This window comes from Dendrobates tinctorius, unplaced genomic scaffold (assembly GCF_039654945.1).
Source record: "Dendrobates tinctorius isolate UK_male_01 unplaced genomic scaffold, ASM3965494v1 ptg000018l, whole genome shotgun sequence".
Classification (NCBI taxonomy): Eukaryota; Metazoa; Chordata; class Amphibia; order Anura; family Dendrobatidae; genus Dendrobates; species Dendrobates tinctorius.
The window spans coordinates 15,890,066-15,905,980 of record NW_027361686.1 but is presented as its reverse complement, the minus strand read 5'-3'; positions in this window follow the sequence as shown (position 1 = coordinate 15,905,980).

The window sequence follows — 15,915 nt, the reverse complement described above, 5'->3', positions numbered from 1 at the left end:
AACCAAAGCCAAAACCAATGACCCCCTAGCGACGTTATCTGTGGTATCCTCAGCTTCGTCAACACAGCAGGCATCCTTGTAAGTGCCAAAGAGTAAGATAAGATTCAATATGAAAATTCCAAACTCCAAACTTTTTCAAGATATTGCCGCTTCAACACTTGCAAAAAGACGTTTCCTCAAACTTTTTCTAATGGAACTCAGAGCTAAAGGCCTGATTTTTAGATGGCTGTACTCTTTTGGCCTCGCGGTCGGCGTGGATAATCGCCAGATCACAATACGCTCACCGGCGGATCTGGTGGCTACCTGGGAAGTGCTCGGCATTGAGCCAATTGACATCCCCTCCTGAATGCTAGTCTACACTGGATGGAACCTCCACCAATTGACAAGACCACAGGAGTGGTCGCTCAAGAAACATGGATTTTTATGGTACTCACCGTAAAATCCTTTTCTCCGAGACACTCATTGGGGGACAGAGGACTGTTGGTAAATCATGAAAGGCAGATCCAGCCCATGAATGGCAGCACTTCCCAGGACTCACATCCAAAGATGATATTTCATATCTTTTTATTTTATAGCTTAAAAAAGATACAACGCGTTTCGGATACAGTGTATATCCTTCATCAGGTATCATAAAACCACAGTACAAATCCTAATAGTATAAAATGTTTGACTGACCTGCGTGGACAACCGGCACCAGTGGTCGAGAGAAAACAGGTTCTTGTCCCAAGCTGCCAAAACGGCAAGCTGCAGGGGACGACGATGGAGTTGGGCAAATGAAATTGCTTCCATTGCCGCCACCATTTTCCCTAAGACCCTCAAGCAAAAACGAATGGTGCGGGGAACTAGTTGGCAAAGTGCCTTGACCCAGTGCCGGAGGGCTAGGGTCTTGTCCCGAGGGAGAATTACCAACCCTCAGGAGGTGTCGAAGATCATCCCTAAAAAGGATATCTCCTGAGTTGGAACAGGGGATGATTTCTTCAGACTAACCACCCTAAGCGGGAGAGTGTATCTAGCGTGATGTTGAAGCTTTCCTCGCATGCTTGAAATGACGGGCCTTTGATCAAGAGGTAGTCTAAGTAGGGCAAGATGACTTTGTCCTGGGAGTGCAGGATGGCTATGACGACCGCAATGACCTTTGTGAACACTCTGGGGGCAGTGGCTAGCCCGAAAGGCAGGGCTGCGAACTGGTAGTGTAGGCCGTAGATAGCGAAGCATAAATATCATTGACGCGGAGGGAAAATAGGGATGCGCAGGTAGGCAACTTTGGATGTCGATAGAGGCCAAATACTCTCTCCGTCTTATGACAGATATGACCGAGAGGAGAGACTCCATGTCTGATCCTGACTAATTTGTTCAGGAGCTTCAGGTCCAGAATGGGCCTGACAGTCCCATCCTTTTTGGGGACCATGAATAGGTTGGAATAGAACCCCTCAAATCTTTCGTTTTCCGCTACAGGAATAACAACACCCTTGTGCCGGAGCAATTCCATGGCCTTGAACAAAGTCTGTGCCTGGGTTTCCATTTTGGGAGGATGAGAGAGAAAAAATAATCTTGGGGGGTGCTTGACAAACTAACTTGTACCCCGAGGACACCAGCCCTCTTACCCATGTGTCGTGTACGACGGAGAGCCAGACATGGCGAAACCAGAGTAGGCGACTGCCTACTCTGCTGGTGTCACCCGGAACTTGCCTTGAGTCATTTGGCTGAAGATCTTTGGGACCTAGGTCCCCTCGATCTGGGCTGGTGGGATCGCATTCTCCTTAATGGGTTGGCTCTATTTGAGATTTAACGATCTCGATCCTGGTTGGGGCGACCTGAAACGGCGGGGTTGGTCGCTGCAGCCCACCCGGGGTTGCGAAAGAACAGAAACCGTATCTGAAGCTTTTGATGAAAAGGCTGTTTAACCCATTGCTGAGGGAGAAAACTGCTATTGCCCTCTGTGGAGTCAGAGATAAGCTGGTCTAACTTCTCACCGAATAGGCGGTCGCTCTGATAAGGTAAATAAGTTAAGGATTTTTTGGAAGTTGAATCTGCACGCCAAGTCGTCAACCACAGAGCCCTCCTAAAGGAAATCGCATTTGCGGCAGCGAGTGCCACGCATCTAGCCGCATCCAAAGATGCATTAAGTAGTCTCCAGCTAAAGCGATCTAATTTGCGATCCCTGATACCTCCACTGGCAGGCCCATACCCTGCAAGGCTCTGTTTAATGACTCTGACCAAGAAACCATGGCCTTAGCTACCCAAGTCGCCGGCAACAAGGGAGAGAGTGCTGAGCCTGACGCCTCAAACACCGAGCAAGCCAAGCTAGGTGAGATATGTCTGCAGGGAGGATAAGCAAATTACTTAGCCTCTGGAAAAAGGGGACAGACCCTGCAAACAAACGGGGCCTTCCTCCTTCGGATGTAGTCCTGTGTCCCCTTAGGCATCCAGGCTGCCTAACAGCTGCTCCCTTTTCAAAAAAGTGTGCTTCGGCATGCAGGCGGGTCCGCGCGGAAGATGCTACTGCCGGTGACGTCATGGGGGCGGGTCTTCTGCTCGCAGCCTAGCGCTGGCTGAAGCCGGGGACTTAATTTCCGGTACCCACCCGAGGCCCCAGGGGCAGGCCCACCGGAAGTAGACGCGTCTAGGGGGAGGGGGGCGGGACTTCAGCCTGCGGCCTAGTGCCGGCTGTAGTCGGGGGCTAAATTTTCGGTGCCCACCCGGGTACGGGGGGCGGGAACGCCGGAAGCAGGGACCTGGGCCATGTATGTGGGACGGGGCGGCTTGCCAACTCAGGGATTTCTTGAGAATTCTACATAAAAACAACTTTAACATACGGTTGACTTACACTTCAGATGATACTATCATCGATTTCCTGGACGTCCGCCTGGAGGTCGATTCTGACCGGCGCATCCAGACAGACGTTTTCAGGAAACCAACGTACGTCAACTCTCTGTTACATGCATCCTCGGCTCATGATCCAGCCACTATAAGGGCCGTTGCGGTCGGACAATTCCTTAGGATGCGGCGAATTTGCTCCACAGACTCCAGATTTGAGGCACAGGCCTCGGATCTCAAGGACCGATTTCACACACATGGCTACAGCCGCAGATGTGTGAAAAAGGGTTATGATCGCGCAAGGAGAACACAACGGAATCAGCTATTAAATTCTAGTAAAGAGGATTAAGGTGGATCATGATGTGGACCGATACGGTTCATTTCCACCTATAATCTCGAGTGGCATGAAATGCGTACCATTTTGAAGAGACATTGGCCTATCTAGAGGACTGATCCCTCCTTGAGGTTGGCCCTGGGTGCTTTCCCTCAATGACTTCCAGGAGATCGTGAAACCTTTGCGATCTCCTGGTGAGGAGTCATTATGTTCCGGCTCCTAATAATCCATTTGGCATTGGTAATCCTCAGACTGGTTCTTTTTCATATGGACACGCTGCTCTTCCTTTGTCTCTGCGGATGGACTCAAAGACTTTACTATCAGACAACGTATATCTTGTGGTACTTTAAATGTGGTATATTATGCTACTTTCCCATGTCCCAAGATATACGTTGGTCTTAATACCAGAGATCTCAGGGTGCGATGCGCGTGCGTGAGCATGTGAGGGACATTGGCGCGGCCAAGACAGTGGTGGACTGCGGATCTCAAAGCAATCCCCCCGTCACTTTAAGTCACATCATGGTTGTGACGCAAGATTGCTTAAGGTTAGGGGGATTGATGCTCTCCATCTTGGTATTAGGGGCAGGGACAACAAAAAACTCCTTGCACAAATTAAAACAAGGTGGATAGTTCTTTTAGATACTATGACACCAAAAGGTTTGAAGCAAGCTTTGAGTTTTGCCTCATTTCTGTTAAGTCATTGTCCCCTCTTCTTGTCTTTTTGGCGTTTTTTTTCCTTCTACCCCCTCATCCCTTCCTTCCACCCCCCTTTTCTGGGGATGTAGTGTTTTTATTTTATGTACATTTTTTATTTTCTGTTTTTAATTATTCTATGTTTCTGTTATTTCTATTTCTTACTAGTGATGTCCATGGCGTTATATCATGACCTTGCTCTGGCTCCGTTGATTGATAAAGAAAACATGTCTTGATGAAAGGGGATGTAACAGTTTAATATGGAAGAGGGGTTTATTCCAACAGTACCCCCATCATGCCTCCTCGTTTGAAATTATACTTTGCTACATTCCCCAATAATAGAATTAGGTTCTATTATGGATAAATTGTTTATATTTACCTGTCATGTATTATCATTTTTATGTCATTATTATTTTATACATGGCCCATTATGTCCATTTAGTGTTTAGTGGGGTTTATCTTGTGGTGATTTTTCCTCTCTTACATTATGTCACACATACTCCACTCCCCCCCCCCCCCTTGTTTTCCCTTGTCTGATATAAGTATCACTCTTTTGGTGGCTGTGCACATCTCGCTGTGCCTCTTTGTGTCCTGTCTGTGCGTCGGCGTCTTCTTGCGATGTGCGCAAGTGCACCTTGCATAACGCCTTTGCTACACACAGGGCCGTGTGGGCCCAGCGCGCAAGCGTCAACAACGCCACATACCACTGGCCCTTTGTAAATTCTGGCTTCCGCATGCGCAGTAGGTACAATACCTCTTCCACACATAGGACCTTGCAAGTGCAGCGCGCATGCGCCGCCAGTATTACTTGCTATTGGCCATTTTTCAGCATGTGACAGGGCTCACGGGGCTATTTCAAGGTCCCGTTTAGACACCATGAGCATCCCCTTGAGAAAGCGGCACTCTGCTCCTGCAAAACACGCGTGGGGCACACTAAATCTCTGGACTCCCCTCTCTATATCCTTTGGTAAGCCTATATGCTTCATTTGTTTATGCCTGCACTTTATGTCTAGAGTCATGGGATAGTGTGCAAAGGAATCCCCATGGGGAACCCATAAATTACGGCCAGTGACTTTTATACTTAACTAGCTGAAGAGCCCGGTGTTGCCTGGGCATAGTAACCAACTGTGGTTAGTCATAACAAATTATAATGATTATATTGCACATAAAAACATTTCACATCATATATTCAACAATACAGATTTGCAACACAAATTAACTAAACGATTACCCAAGTATTGACAGTATTTTATTTTCAACTCATTCAAGAGCCTTTTGATAAACATGTGTATCTGTGTATCCAACCCTATCCTGTATGATGTCTGCTGAGCTGTGTACCTAATCCTCTCCTGTGTGATACTTTCTGCTGAGCTGTGTATCTAATCATATCATGTGTTACTGACTGCTCAGCCGTGTATCTAATCCTATCCTGTGTGATACCGTCTGCTGAGCCGTGTATCTAACCCTAGCCTGTGTGATACTGACTGCTGAGCCGTGTACCTAACCCTATCATGTGTGTTACTGACTGCTCAGCCGTGTATCTAATCCTATCCTGTGTGATACTGACTGCTGAGCCGTGTATCTAACCCTAGCCTGTGTGATACTGACTGCTGAGCCGTGTATCTAACCCTAGCCTGTGTGATACTGACTGCTGAGCCGTGTATCTAATCCTATTCTGTGTGATACTGTCTGCTGAGGAGTGTATCTAATACTATTCTGTGTGATACTGTGTGCTGAGCTGTCCTTGCTAACTTACATTCTATGGGATAGTGAGGAAGAGACAGAAGGTCAGGGGTGCAGCAGCTCTGGTGGTGATGATGAGGCGGCAGCTCAGGTGGTGGCGAGGTGGCAGAATGGTTAATGCAGGCTGTAAGCTTTCCTGAAGAAGAGGGTTTTCAGGTTCCGTTTGAAGGATCCGAGGGTGGTGGATAATCGGACGTGTTGAGGCATGGAATTCCAGAGGATGTGGGATATTCAGGAGAAATCTTGGAGGCAGTTGTGTGAGGAACGAATAAGTGTGGAGGAGAGTAGGAGGTCTTGGGAGGATCGAAGATTAAGTGAGGGAAGATATTGGGAGAATAGTTCAGAGATATAGGGAGGGGACAGGTTGTGGATGGCTTTGTAGGTCAGTGTTAGTAGTTTGAACTGGATTCGCTGGTGAACTGGGAGCCAGTGGAGGGATTTGCAGAGGGGAAAAGCGAGGAGAGAGGTGGATTAGTCGGGCAGCAGAGTTGAGGACAGACTGGTGTGGTGCAAGAGAGTTAGCAGGGAGGCCACAGAGGAGAGTGTTGCAGTAGTCAAGGCGAGAGATGAGGGCATGTACAAGAGTTTTAGTAGATTGAAAGCTGAGGAAGGGACGGATTCTGGAAATATTTTTGAGTTGGAGGCGACAGGAGGTGGCAAGAGTTTGGACGTGTGGTTTGAAGGACATGGCAGAGTCGAGAGTTACTCCGAGGCCGTGGACTTCAGGTGCGAGAGAGAGTGTGATGCAGTTTACCATAATAGATAGATCGGGTAGGGAAGATACGTGAGATGGAGGAAAGACAATGAGTTCAGTTTTGTCTACATTGAGTTTAAGGAATTTTTATTTGAGATACTTTTTAATATGTGGGTCTGTTGTTAAGATTGGACTCTGGCTATCAGACTGTCAGTACCTATATCTAAAGATACTTATTGATCCTACTTCTGGATATGCTAAGTATTTACCCATAATTAATTTATGCCTTTGTGTACATATATACAAAAATCTTTGATAATTATTGATCGCATAATGTTTCATTTACATCATTGTGGAACAGTTCTTGCATTTTCTGTGATCTGGAACTAATTTTGTTGTGAATGGCCCCTGGAAATGGGGGAGCCTTTATGGACGCGGCCACATCAAAAGACGTGAGTGAAGCACTCTTCACTTCCGGTTTCACAAACCAGATCTTGTACTGGTAAAAGTCTGTTTGCGTTCCATACAGCTGCCATGATTATTCATCATGCGTTCCAAAGGTTAGTTCCAGTTATGTGCCCCGGAAGCTAAGCGGCCATGATGGCCATGTGCCCTTGCATTCCAAAGGCTTGTTCTGGGTTTATGCACCGAATATGTAGCGGCCATGATGGAAACATGTGCCGCAAGAAATTACGGTGATCCAGGCATATTTTCTAACGTGTATGGGTGAGTCATCCTGATTGGACATTTTGATCATGTGTGTTTTTCTGACCAATTACACGGTGGCTCACTGGATAGCACTGCAGCCTTGCAGCGCTGGAGTCCTCGGTTCGAATTACACCAAGGACAACATCTGCAAGGAGTTTGTATGTTCTCTCCGTGTTTGCGTGGGTTTCCTCCGGGTACTCCAGTTTCCTCCCACATTCCAATGACATATTGATAGGGAATTTACATTGTGAACCCGATTGGGGACAGTGATGATAATGTGTGCAAAATGTAAAGCGCTGCAGAATTTTAGCGCTATATAAAAAATAAAGATTATTATTACAGATTAATTAAGAAAGCTCTATAAAACACCAGTTTTGAGCGCGGTCATTTGAACAAGCTATGTTAGTGAGTGAATTTCACCTTTATGTGCCTGTATGTGCTGCTATGTCTCCAGAAGAGTCACAAGAGTGACAAAACGCGTTGGGATGCAGAGGGACAAGTAGGGCTATTTACTTTTACGGGTCAGATGTGGACTGCCCTTGGTAAGGGCGGAAGTTTTGGGGCTTAGGGCCATGTTAGCCTTGACAGGGCTTAATAGGAACAGTATGCTCCACTCCCTTTCTTGGATTTCGCTACATTGGATTGAGAAAATGACAGCTGACTTCATCTGTATCCATGGGTGAGATTGTTCCTTTTTTACAGAATTGTATTTTTTTCTCAGCTATTGTATATGTCCACACATGAACTGTGATCGTTTCGTTCATTAAGGAGTAGAGGAATTTTGTTGACCTACGACTAATTTCCTATGCTTGTACATTTTTTGATTACAGTTTGTCATCTATATGAATTCAGACTTGGTGGTATTTAGAACTGGGAACAGTTGTATGTACTATTTGAGCAAAGATCTATTGATCAACTTAAATAGATATTTTTGTGGTTAGTTTACAGCATAGTTAGTCACGGGGTGTGATATTAAAATATGTACTATCACTTTATGTGTATAAGAGTATCTTTTTAATAATTCTTCATTAAATGTTATATTTTATTATTTTCTCTATTTCTGACAGCTGTTTGAAGGGAGAGATTTTTTTGGGGGTTGTGTTACCCAATACTTTGCTGGATAACTATAATAAGGCAGCAGTTACTCTAGACTCAGTCTGGCCTCTGTTCAGAGGTGTCCTTTTCAGAGATGCACAAAGTTGACACTTATGTACGACTAAAGATGGACACCGCCGGATCACAGGTCAGACGCCATCCACAGTGCCTCCGTCTGCTTCATTATAAAGAATCTTCCACTGTGGATTCTATCTGAAACACGTATTTCAGAAAGTTACACGGTAACCCCGGTGTAAGGGATCAGCACAGAGCATAGGATAAATGGGATCCGAGCCATGTGATGACTTGTTTTTTGCGGGACGAATTGACTTTTTTATTGGTACCATGTTCGGGCATAGGACATTTTTTAATCGCTTTCTATTCCGATTTTTGGGAGGCAGAATGAACAAACACCAGCAATTCAGGAAATGTTTTTTGGGTTATTTTTTTAGTGCCATTCAGCTTGTGGTAAAATTGATAAGAAAGCTTTATTCTTTGAATCAGTATGATTAAAACGATACACAATTAATAGTTATTTTATGTTTTGCCGCTTTTTGTAACAAACTTTTTTATAGAAAAAAATGTTTGACATCACTTTATTCTGACAGTTATAACTTTTTCATTTTTCCACTGTTGGAGATGTATGGTGGCTTGATTTTTGCAGGACAAGATTACGTTTTCATCGCTACTATTTCCATTTGACTTTTTGATTGCGTTTTATTGTACTGTGTTTGACGATATGATGAAAAGGCAAAGGTTTTTGCTTTTTTTTTTTTTTACAGTGTGCACTGAAAAGTAGATAACTAGCATGACCGTTTTATAGGTCGGGTCATTCGGACTCGATGATACCAAATGCGTACTTTTTTTTTTTTACATAAACATACGTATTTATTGGTTTCATAATGTTTCTTCCGTCTTTTTAAATGTATTTTGGCACACATATTTGTAATCCCCGTGTCCGGAATGTCCCGGACTATAAAACTGTCCCACTGGTTACCATATCTACTTGTGTATAAGCCGACCCCCCCTAATTTTGCCACAAAAAGCTGGAAAAATTTATTGACTCGTGTATAAACCAATGGTAGTGCTGCACAAGGGTTAATGGTGGTCCAAAAAGATGCTCCATAGATAAATACCCTCATAAAATGCTGCAAAAGGGTTAATGGTGGCCCAACAAGATGCTCCAAGGATAAATACCCCCATATATTGCTGCACAAGGGTTAATGTTGCCCTAAGTAGATGCTCCATACATAAATACCCTCATTTGCTGCACAAGGGTTAATGGTGGCCCAAGTAGAAGCTCCATACATAAATACCAACCTTTACTGCACAAGGGTTAATGGTGGCCCAAGTAGAAGCTCCATACATAAATACCCCCCACATGCTGCACAAGGGTTAATAGTGGTCCAAGTAGAAGCTCCATACATTAACTACCACCCCATGTGCTGCACAAGGGTTAATAGTGGCCGAAGTAGATGGTCCATACATAAATACCCCCCATATGCTGCACAAGGGTTAATAGTGGCCCAAGTAGATGCTCCATATATAAACACCCCCCCATATGCTGCACAAGGGTTAATAGTCGCGCAAGTAGATGCTCCATAGCCCTCCGCTAGTATGATCTCTGACACCCCCCACTCCCCCTCATATGACTCGTGTATAAGCCGAGGGGGGGGGGGGGACTTTCAGCCAAAAAAAATTGGGCTGAAAATCTCGGCTTATACAGTAGTATATACGGTAACCCCTTCAGTCAACACCGTAAAGAAAAAAAATAGAAAACCAGGCAAAAAAAAAAACTATGCTTTAGCATCATACCAATGAACAAAAAGTGCAATAAAATGAGATCAAACAAGAAGAAATGTAAATAAAAATGGTCCCGCAAAAAGGTAGAAAGATTAAGTTATAGCTCTGGGGGCGTGGCCTGGGCAGCTGCAGGGACAGACGCGAGTCATTTGATTTCCCTCCCCAAGGCCACAAAAAACTATTAAAACAGGGGTTCTTGCACGTAAAACCCCCTGAAACAACTTCCAGCTCGAGCCCTAAAGGAGGCAGATTGCAGTGGACCTACCAAAGCAGTGGAGCTCTGAAGAGAGCGGCACTGCGGTCGATGTAGATGGAAAACTGGGGAGTACCGGCTCCCTCCCAGGCTCCACGATATCAGACACAAAGGACTCCTCCGGCGGACCTGGTCGAGATAGATATGAGACAGTTAGATAAATAGATAAGATATATATATATATATATACACACACACACACACACACACACACACACACACATATATATACAAGAGAGATAGATACATCTATAGATGGAAAGATACATCTATAGATAGATGGATAGCTAAACTATACATAGATGTATAGGTATCTATCTATAGATATATCGATATATAGATAGATAAATAATACCAAGCCTGATGTTTAGTAATAAACATAATAAAATGGTACATAAGGAGTTAAATAAAGACAAACGCCCTCAGCCCCCACGCCTGGCTACAAATACCAGCTCTTAGCTGCCCCAGAAATGGCACGCCTCTAAGATGCACCAATTCCGGCACTTAGCCTCTCTTCCCACTGCCCTGTAGTGGTTACATATGGGGTAATAAGGGGTGGATGTCACCTTTGTATTGTAAGGTGACATCAACCCGGTTAGTAATAGAGAGGCGACAATAAGACACCAATCCATTACTAATCCTATAGTTGTTATATGGTAAATAAACACAGCCAGACTAAAGTATTTTAATGAAACATGGATTTTTGCGAGTACTCACCGTAAAATCCTTTTCTCCGAGACGCTCATTGGGGGACACAGATACTGTGGGTGTATGCTTCTGCCGATAGGAGGCTGACACCAAGTGAAAAAAAGAGATTAGCTCCTCCTCCGCAGTATACACCCTCGCCCCTATTGCGGGCGGAAATCAGTTTGGTGCCAAAGCAGTAGGAGGACAACAAAATCAGCCTTAATACAGGTACAACATGTCCAAAACACCACCCTTATATCAAATTAGTAAATGCATATAAATTTAAACAAAACAAGAGCCAACTGGCTAATAGGGTGGGTGCTGTGTCCCCCAATGAGCGTCTCGGAGAAAAGGATTTTACGGTGAGTACTCACAAAAATCCATGTTTCTCCTTCGTCTCATTGGGGGACACAGATACTGTTGGACGTCCTAAAGCAGTCACTGGGTGAGAGATTGACTCACCGATCCAAGCTACATGCACCTCTTGTTAAAAGGTGCGCCACCGTTGCTTGGAGAATCCTTCTACCCAGGCTCGCATCCGCCGAGGCCTGAGCATGGATATTATGTTTGGCAAATGTGTGCAGACTGGACCAGGTTGCTGCCTTGCAAACCTGTTCCGTCGAAGCCTGGTGCCAAAGCGCCCAAGAGGCGCCCACTGCCCGGGTAGAGTGCGCTCTGATCCCTGCTGGAATCGGCATGCCTCTAATGCGATAGGACTCCTGAACAGTCAAACGAATCTATCTGGCTATGGTCGATTTTGAGGCGAATCCCTTCCTGCGCCCTTCGGGGAGCCCGAACCGCGTGTCCGTCTGACAAAAGGGTGCCGTCCGCGACACGTACCTCCGGAGGGCTCTAACCAGGTCTAACGTGTGAAGAGCCTTTTCCACACGATGCACCGGTGCTGGACAAAATGAAGGGAAAACAACATCTTCATTAATGTGAAAAGAGGACACGACTTTCGGCAGAAAAGGAGGGGCTGGTCTGAGGACCACCTTATCCTTATGAAAAGTGAGGAACGGAGCTCGGCAGGATAGAGCCGCCAGCTCTGAAACCCGCCTGATGGAACTGATGGCCACTAGGTGTACAACTTTCAAGGAAGGGAACCTCAAAGAGATACCCTGAAGCAGTTCAAATGGAGCTTCCTGCAGAACACTTAGGACCATGTTAAGGACCCAGGCGTCCATAGGCGCTTTATAAGGAGGTACCAAGTGGGAGACTCCCTGAATGAAAAGTCTTCACCTGCAAATTGGTAGCAATTATGTACTGGAACAGGACGGATAAGGCAGACATTTGTCTCCTGAGGGAACTTGGGGTAAAGCCCGAGTCTAAGCCCGACTGGAGAAAAGCCAAGATGTTGGGGATCGAGAATCTCAGCAGAGAAACACCGCAGACTCGACACCAAGCAAAGAACACCTTCCAGGTGTGATGGTAAATTCATGCTGAAGCAGGCTTCCGGGCGCTAATCATTGTAGCGACCACCTCGCTCCCGAACCCTGCCTGGGTTAGAATCCAAGATTCAACGGCCATGCCGTCAAACACAGGGTCCCCGAGTTCGGGTGGCAAATCGGCCCTTGAGACAGATCTGGGCGCTCTAGCAGGTGCCAAGGAACGTCGGCGAGCAGCTGCATTAGCTCTGCGTACCAAGCTCGACGGGGCCAGCAAAATCGCCAGCACACCTTCCGTCTTGATCCCTTTGCTGACTCTCAGAAGTAGTGGCAGTGGGGGAAATAGATATGGGAGGCGAAACTGGTTCCATGGCAGAACCAACGTGTCCACCGCGAATGCCTGCGGGTCCCTGGCCCGAGCGACATATGTGGGCACCTTGGCATTCACTCTGGAAGCCATCAGGTCCACATCCAGAGCTCCCCAGAGTTGACAAATCTGCTGAAAAACTTAGGGATGTGGAGACCACTCTCCGGATGCAAGATTCTGCCGGCTGAGGAAGTCTGCCACCCAATTTTCCACGCCCGAGATGTGGACAGCCGAAATCACCGAGTGATTTGCTTCGGCCCACTGAAGAACGTGCCCCAACTCGCGCATGGTTGTTCTGCTGCCGGTGCACCCCTGATGATTTACGTAAGCCACCGCCATGGCGTTGTCCGATTGAATCCGGACGGGGCAGCCTGCTAGAAATTGATGAAACTTCTGCAGAGCCAGCCGAATTGCTCGTATCTCCAATAAGTTGATCGGGAGGCATGCCTCCTGTGGCGACCACCGTTCCTGGGTTGTGTGGTGGCAAAACACCGCTCCCCAACCGAGGAGACTGGCGTCGGTTGTCATTATCAGCCCATGACCTGGGGGGAAAGGTTTCCCCTGGGCCAGAGAGGAACTGGTTAACCACCATCCGAGCGACTGCCTGACTTGAGAGGATAGTTGGCACCGCCGATCGAGCGTGAAAGGATTCTTGTTCCAGGCTGACAAGAGGGCGTGCTGCAGGGGGCGGAGATGGAACTGGGCGAAAGGTATCGCTTCCATTGCTTCCACCATTTTCCCCTAGAATCCTCATCCCGGATCGGATGGTATGAGGGACTGGTTGGCGTAGTGTCCGGACTCCCTGCCGGAGACTAGTGCCTTTTCCTGAGGAAGAATTACCAACCCTCGGCAAGTGTCAAAGATCATTCCTAGGAAGGAGATCCTCTGAGCTGGCACAAGGGATGACTTCTTTGCATTGACCAACCATCCTAAGCGGGCAAGAGTATCTAGCGTGATGTTGACACTTTCCTCATATGCCCATATTGACGGGCCCTTGACCAAGAGGTCGTCCAGATAAGGCAAGACGACTATGCCTCGAGAATGCAGTGTGGCCATGACAACTGCCATAACCTTTGTGAACACTCTGGGAGCCGTGGCTAGCCCAAAGGGTAGCGCTACGAACTGAAAATGTTGATCGCTGATGGCGAAGCGCAAAAACCTCTGATGAGGAGGAAAAATGGGAATATGCAGATATGCACCCTGGATGTCTATTGAGGCCAAGTGTTCTCACTGCTCCATGGCCGATATGACTGAACGGAGAGACTCCATCCGGAAATGTCTGATCCTGATGAATTTGTACAGAAGCTTCAGGTCCAAAACAGGCCTGACAGATCCGTCCCTTTTTGGGAACCGCAAAAAGGTTGGAATAGAACCCCTGAGCTCTTTCGTGTTCCGGCACTGGAACAATGACTCCGTTGTGCAGGAGCGATTTGATGGCTCCCAATAGAGCCCTTGCCTGGGTATCCACCCTGGGAAGCCGGGAAAGAAAAAACCGTCTTGGAGGGTATCTGACAAATTCTATTTTGTAACCTGAGGCCACCAATTTCTTTACCCATGCGTCGTGAGCGACATTGACCCAGATGTGGTGAAACAAGAGTAGGCAGCCGCCCACCTTGCCTGTGTCGTCTGGTAAAGGCCTCGAGTCATTTGGCCGACAATCTTTGGGATCTGGATCCCCTCAATCTGGGCTGCTGAGTATGCATTCTCCCCAATGGGTTGGCTCTATACGAGACCTGCCGCTCCCTATCCTGGTTGTGGCGGCCTGAGGCGGCGGAATTGGCCGCTATAGTCCACTCGGGGTTGCGAAAGGCCCGGAAAACGAGCCTGAAAACGGGTGACAAAAAAGCGTTTTGACCTTTTGTTGAGGGAGAACCCCACTCTTTCCTCCTGTGGAGTCGGAGATAAGTTGATCCAACTTCTCCCCAAATATGTGGCCGCACTGATAAGGCAGGGAAGTCAAGGACTTATTAGAAGTAGAATCGGCTCTTCATGTCCTTAACCATAGGGCTCTTCTGATAGAAATTGCATTAGCGGCAGCAAGTGCCGAGCAATTGTCCGCATCCAAAGACGCATTGATTACATAGTCTCCGGCCATCGACATCTGACCTGCGATCTCCGAAATCTCTGCAGGTAGATCCTGCTCCTGCCCGACCATGTTTAATGTTTCTGACCATGATATCAAGGCCTTGGCTACCCAAGTCGAATGAGGGAGCGAGCGCTGACCCTGACGCCTCATATACTGAGCAAGCTAAGTTCTCTATAAGGCGATCCTTAAGTGAGGAAACACTAGGGACGGATAGCAGGGTCTTAGTGGCTAGGCGCGAAACCGGAGGATCCACCAACGGAGATTCCATCCATTTTTTACGGATGTCCGGAGCAAACGGATACCTTGTTTCGAGTGCCTTTTGACCCGAGAAACACCTGTCTGGACGTTCTCTGTGCCGCTGCACTATGTCCTCAAACTCCGGGTGAGAGGAAAAAAATTTTGTGCGGGCGCTTCACTCGCTTAAATGCCGCTTTATGCCCCGTAGCCGTTGCGGGATCATCCTCAATCCCCAGGGTCTGATTGACGGCTTCTTTGAGGCTGTCCAGTTTCACATGACCCTGGAGTGTCCAGGTCAAGGGGCTCGTCTGAGTCGCAATCTGAGGTCTGCTCGCTATCAACCACTGGTGACAGGGAGCGAGAAGCAGAACTTACGGATGCCGAAGCATCGGATGGACTGGGCGACACCGTGTGGATTCTTTTCCCCTGGGTCTGCCTGGAATGAGAGCGGCCACTGCAGGCCGAAGGCTCTTGTGAGGTGGAGGTTCCCTCTAAGGCCGGCGAGCCACTGTCCCTGCCCCTATCTGGGGCCTGAAGGGACTCGACTGCCCTCGTAAGCGACGTCATGGACTGTGATACAGATTGAGGTCCCGAACCCCCCGGAGTGGGCCCTGTCGTGGTCGCAGAGGAGGGCTCCTGGGCACGTTCGGAGTCACAGGCTTTGCATAATTTTTGGCTCTGTGCTCATGGAAACCTAACCCCACAAGAAATGCATGCGGCATAAAGGAACGTGTGCGATTTACCTTTTCCGGTCATATTGCTGCCAGGCCTAATTTAAATGAGGGTTGAGGGGACGGGAGGAGGAGGAAAAAAAACACCCTTAATCGCCCGTAGCGCGCCTCTAGAGTCAGGATCACACTTACCCCGTCCTGTGTCCCCACGTCCGCTGCCCTGCGTTCCTTTCCTCTGGGTAGACCGGGACGTTCCTCTCCCGGATGTGGCCTACCCTGCCATGAAGCCGGGGGCTCAATTTGTTCGGCGTCCACCCTAGCCTGGGGGGCGGTGCTGGAAAT